The sequence below is a fragment of the Salmo salar genome, chromosome 02 (genome assembly GCF_965601325.2).
Source record: "Salmo salar chromosome 02, fSalSal1, whole genome shotgun sequence".
NCBI lineage: Eukaryota > Metazoa > Chordata > Actinopteri > Salmoniformes > Salmonidae > Salmo > Salmo salar.
The window spans coordinates 21,512,234-21,518,233 of NC_138292.1; positions in this window are offsets into that span (position 1 = coordinate 21,512,234).

Below are 6,000 nucleotides of genomic sequence, written 5' to 3' on the forward strand. Positions count from 1 at the left end.
GGGAAGTTGGGCAAGATGCAACTGTGCTAGTCATAAGTTGAACACTAATGTGGTTTTTCAACAGCAAGGCTCAGATCAACATGGTTTTCCATTCTCTCTGTCTCTAACCCCCATATCACACACTCAACATGTATCATGTTCACACATCATACAATCCAGGTCCAATCCCAAAATGGACCCCTATGCCTTACTCTTTATGCAGGTTGACATGGGAGTGTCCCATCTTGTCCTGTCAAACGTTTAGATGCTCGTCTGTCTGTCCCCGCTCTGCGTGTGAGTAGCCATAGCAACTGCTCTGTTTGGCTGCTGCTCAGAGCTCACGAGACAGTTGCCTGTACACAGCTGATAACAACCACATTACGAGATGTGGCAATGAAGGCAGCCCTTGCACTTACTTACCCAGACTTGGATGAACTCATGGATATAGACATGTGTAACAGTGTACGTCTCCGAGCGCATCTGAGGTAAAGTTGGGAACGAGGCGCGAGAGTGAGCCAACAGCAGGGGGAAGGGGAAATTAACACACACACACACACACACACACACACACACACACACACACACACACACACACACACACATATATATATATACTGCTCAAAAAAATAAAGGGAACACTTAAACAACACATTCTAGATCTGAATGAAAGAAATAATCTTATTAAATACTTTTTTCTTTACATAGTTGAATGTGCTGACAACAAAATCACACACAAATAATCAATGGAAATCCAATTTATCAACCCATGGAGGTCTGGATTTGGAGTCACACTCAAAATTAAAGTGGAAAACCACACTACAGGCTGATCCAACTTTGATGTAATGTCCTTAAAACAAGTCAAAATGAGGCTCAGTAGTGTGTGTGGCCTCCACGTGCCTGTATGACCTCCCTACAACGCCTGGACATGCTCCTGATGAGTTGGCGGATGGTCTCCTGAGGGATCTCCTCCCAGACCTGGATTAAAGCATCCGCCAACTCCTGGACAGTCTGTGGTGCAAAGTGGCGTTGGTGGATGGAGCGAGACATGATGTCCCAGATGTGCTCAATTGGATTCAGGTCTGGGGAACGGGCGGGCCAGTCCATAGCATCAATGCCTTCCTCTTGCAGGAACTGCTGACACACTCCAGCCACATGAGGTCTAGCATTGTCTTGCATTAGGAGGAACCCAGGGCCAACCGCACCAGCATATGGTCTCACAAGGGGTCTGAGGATCTCATCTCGGTACCTAATGGCAGTCAGGCTACCTCTGGCGAGCACATGGAGGGCTGTGCGGCCCCCCAAAGAAATGCCACCCCACACCATGACTGACCCACCGCCAAACCGGTCATGCTGGAGGATGTTGCAGGCAGACTCTGTCACGTCTGTCACGTGCTCAGTGTGAACCTGCTTTCATCTGTGAAGAGCACAGGGCGCCAGTGGCGAATTTGCCAATCTTGGTGTTCTCTGGCAAATGCCAAACGTCCTGCACGGTGTTGGGCTGTAAGCACAACCCCCACCTGTGGACGTCGGGCCCTCATACCACCCTCATGGAGTCTGTTTCTGACCGTTTGAGCAGACACATGCACATTTGTGGCCTGCTGGAGGTCATTTTGCAGGGCTCTGGCAGTGCTCCTCCTGCTCCTCCTTGCACAAAGGCGGAGGTAGTGGTCCTACTGCTGGGTTGTTGCCCTCCTACGGCCTCCTCCACGTCTCCTGATGTACTGGCCTGTCTCCTGGTAGCGCCTCCATGCTCTGGACACTACGCTGACAGACACAGCAAACCTTCTTGCCACAGCTCGCATTGATGTGCCATCCTGGATGAGCTGCACTACCTGAGCCACTTGTGTGGGTTGTAGACTCCGTCTCATGCTACCACTAGAGTGAAAGCACCGCCAGCATTCAAAAGTGACCAAAACATCAGCCAGGAAGCATAGGAACTGAGAAGTGGTCTGTGGTTACCACCTGCAGAACCACTCCTTTATTGGGTGTGTCTTGCTAATTGGCTATAATTTCCACCTGTTGTCTATTCCATTTGCACAACAGCATGTGAAATGTATTGTCAATCAGTGTTGCTTCCTAAGTGGACAGTTTGATTTCACAGAAGTATGATTGACTTGGAGTTACATTGTGTTGTTTAAGTGTTCCCTTTATTTTTTTGAGCAGTATATATATATATATATATATATATATATATATTATTAAGTAAAGTATATTAGGCCTACACAGTTGACTCCCATTCATGCTAGATTTCTGCAAGACCCCCGGGAGTCCTGTTCCCATGTCAACCTCTAGTGGAGATCTGAGAGGTATAAGCAACATGGTGAAACTTCCACACAGCCTATCAGAGGGCAAGGTGAATCTATTACCATATTGCTTACACCTGTCAAATCCTCTCCGATCTCTACTAGTGCACAGGGTGTTGGGAGAATCACAGCAAAGTTAGTTCCTGTTTCAGTCATGTCAAGAATAATGATTGGTTGACAATAGAGGCTCCCACAATGCAGGCCATGGTTGCTGGAGGAAGTTGGTGAAGAGCAACTGCAGAAACGTTCCATTAACTGCAGTAAAAACTTCACAACCTTTGATCACATGATTTTTATGAAGTTCATGCAGTCAACATGTAGGTGCAAGTAGGAAAATGTTTATGCTCATAATTCAACACACTTTTAAAGGTGAACAACAATGCAAGCAAGATGACATTGCCAACAGCAGCACAGCAAATATTGGGCGCGTTCAAGCGGATACATTCTGTCTAGTCAAGATCAACGATGGTCACCGCCTTTCAAAGAGTGTTGCATTATTGGGCAAAAAAATGTCCAACTTGCGCCTACATGATGACTGAATGAACTTTACAAAACCATGTGATCAAATGTCATGGAGATTTTATGAAGTCATCTTCAAGTCGCTACAGTTGTTTCTCACCAACTGCACCACGCAGCCAACTCCTGGCTAGTGGGAGACACTATTTGTCAACCAGTCACTAGGGTGTTTTTGGTTGACCCACGTGAACGTGACCAAAGACATGAGTGAAACCAGAACCAACTTTGCAGCGATTCTAAAGCTACAGGCAGAACCGAATGAAAGTGATATGAGACCTTTCTCTCTCACCAATTCATTGTACAAACATTGTGTTTTCAGTTTGTGTTTGATATGGGATTTAGAAAAGTTTATTTTTACATTTATAAAGAAAAACTTTGATAAACAATAGCAGCTACAGTGCCTTCGGAAAGTATTCAGACCCTTGACTTTTTACACATTTGTTACGTTACAGCCTTATTCTAAAATTGATTAAATTGTTTTTTTTCCTCATCAATGTTCAAACAATCCCCATAATTACAAAGCAAAACGTTTTTTGGACATTTTTGCTGTTAAAAAACTGAAATGTCACATTTACATAAGTATTCAGACCCTTTAATCAGTACTTTGTTGAAGCAACTTTGGCAGCGATGACAGCATCGAGTTTTCTTGGGTATGATGCTACAAGCTTGGCACACCTGTATTTGGGGAGTTTCTTAAATTATTTTCTGCAGATCCTCTCAAGCTCTGTCAGGTTGGATGGGGATCGTTGCTGCACAGCGATTTTCAGGTCTCTCAAGAGATGTTCAATCGGGTTCAAGTCCGGGCTCTGGCTGGGCCACTCAAGAACATTCAGAGACTTGTCACTCCTGCGTTGTCTTGGCTGTGTGCTTAGGGTCGTTGTCCTGTTGGAAGGTGAACCTTCGCCCCCAGTCTGAGGTCCTGAGCACTCTGGAGCAGGTTTTGATCAAGGATCTCTCTGTACTTTGCTCCGTTCATCTTTGCCTCGATTCTGACTAGTCTCCCAGTCCCTCTCCCTGACCAAGGCCCTTCTACCCCGATTGCTCAGTTTGGCTGGGCGGCCAGCTCTAGGAAGGTTCTTGGTGGCTCCAAACTTCTTCCATTTAAATATGATTGAGGCCACAGTGTTCTTGGGGACCTTCAATGCTGGAGAAATGTTTTGGTTCCCTTTCCCAGATCTGTGCCTCGACACACTCCTGTCTCGGAGCTCTACGGACAATTCCTTTGACCTCATGGCTTGCTTTTTGCACTGTCAACTGTGGGACCTTATATAGACAGGTGTGTGCCTTTCCAAATCATGTCCAATCAATTGAATTTACCACAGATGGACTCCAATCAAGGTATAGAAACATCTCAAGGATGATCAATGGGAACAGGATGCACCTGAGCTCAATTTCGAGTCTCATAGCAAAGGGTCTGAAAACGTATGTAAATAAGGTTTTTTATTTTTAATACATTTGAAAAAATGTTTTACTTGTTTTTGCTTTGTCATTATGGGGTTTTGTGTGTAGATTGCTGAGGATTTGTTTTATTTAATCCATTTTAGAATAAGGATGTAATGTAACAAAATGTAGAAAAAGTCTAGGGGTCTGAATACTTTCCGAAGGCACTGTATGTTGACACTGCCATGTTGATCTGAGCCTTGCTGTTGAAAAACCACTACAGTGTCCGACTTTTGGCTGTCGCCGCTGCACTTCTCCGACTTCACTCGTTGACTTTTGTTTACAGTCGGCTTCGTTAGCCTTACTATTCGAACACACCCAATGAGATGAGCGTGATGCAAGACTGCTCTCACACAGTCACACAGAGTGTCTGCGCATGTGCACAGGTTGGCTTCCTGCTGCTACATCTTTGTAGCTACAGGACCAAAACAGCGGAGAAGTTTAGCCTTGCCCTTTAACGCACCTGGTTGTTTAGGAAAATGACCCACTACTACTGTTTGCATTGTCAACATTGTCAACATACGTCAACTTGCTACCATGATTACGGATTGTCCTGAATGAATCGTGAATAATGATGAGTGAGAAAGTTACAGATGCACAAATATCATTCCCCCAAGACATGCTAACCTCTCACCATTACAATTACAGGGGAGGTTAGCATTTTTTTTGGGGGGGGGGGGGGGGGGTTATGATGTTTATGCCTCTGTAACTTTCTCCCTCATTATTCAAGACTAATTCAGAACTATCCATAATCATGGTAGCATCCACAGTAATGTAGAAGTGTTTAGTAACATATTCTATTCTTATTTACAATAAAAGTGACTCCAAAATTGACACAATACATTATTTACCATTCATTTCTATTGGGCACAAAATCATCTGAAACACAACCAAAACAAACAGCAAATGCATCCAACAAGTTTGTACAGTTACAAGCCTGATGTAATCATTGCGTGCCAGGAATATGGGACCAAATACTAAACGTTTGACTACTTTAATACACATAAATTAATTTGTCCCAAGACTTTTGGTCCCCTAAAATGGGAGGACTATGTACAAAACGGTTCACCCGATATGGATGAAAATACCCTCTAATTAAATCTGACAGTCTGCACTTTAGCCTCATAGTCTTTGTTTCATTTCAAATCCAAATTGACGGCATACAGAGCCAAAACAAGTGGAAGAGGTGTTGAGAGGAGTGAGCCGAATAGGATCCATATTCAAATGAGAAGGCAGTTTTAGATAATTAAACAGTGGGCAGGATGCCAGCAGCATCATACCACCTCTTAAATGTCATGTGCCGGGGTCACAGGTCAGGAAAGTGTCCACTCAGAGGAGGTAAATGATGGACCCGTCCTAGCCCACTCTAGTTTTTACCATGTTTTGAAGCTATACCGTGTTTGTTTACAATTACATTGTTCACAAACAGTGGAGTAAAACAAGCTTATATTTTGGGTCCTGATGTGGTTACAGTTAAACTAAGCTCATGAGGCATTTCCAAGTAATATTCTTTAAAAAATCTATAGCTTTATATCATTAATTTACAAGTCCCAAACGGATATAGCAATTGTACATTTTTCCTTTAAGGTTTGGCTTGGGTTTGCATTTGTGTTAACAGGTTAAGTTAAGGGTGAAAGTTACAGTAAGATCATGATTCGCGTTTGAAAAGTGCATTTGTGTTTTGAAAGCACAGCACCCCCTTCGTCCTCTCTACCATGGCCAGATAGATAGTGTTGACCCTCCTCCTCCTCTTCCCTTCCCC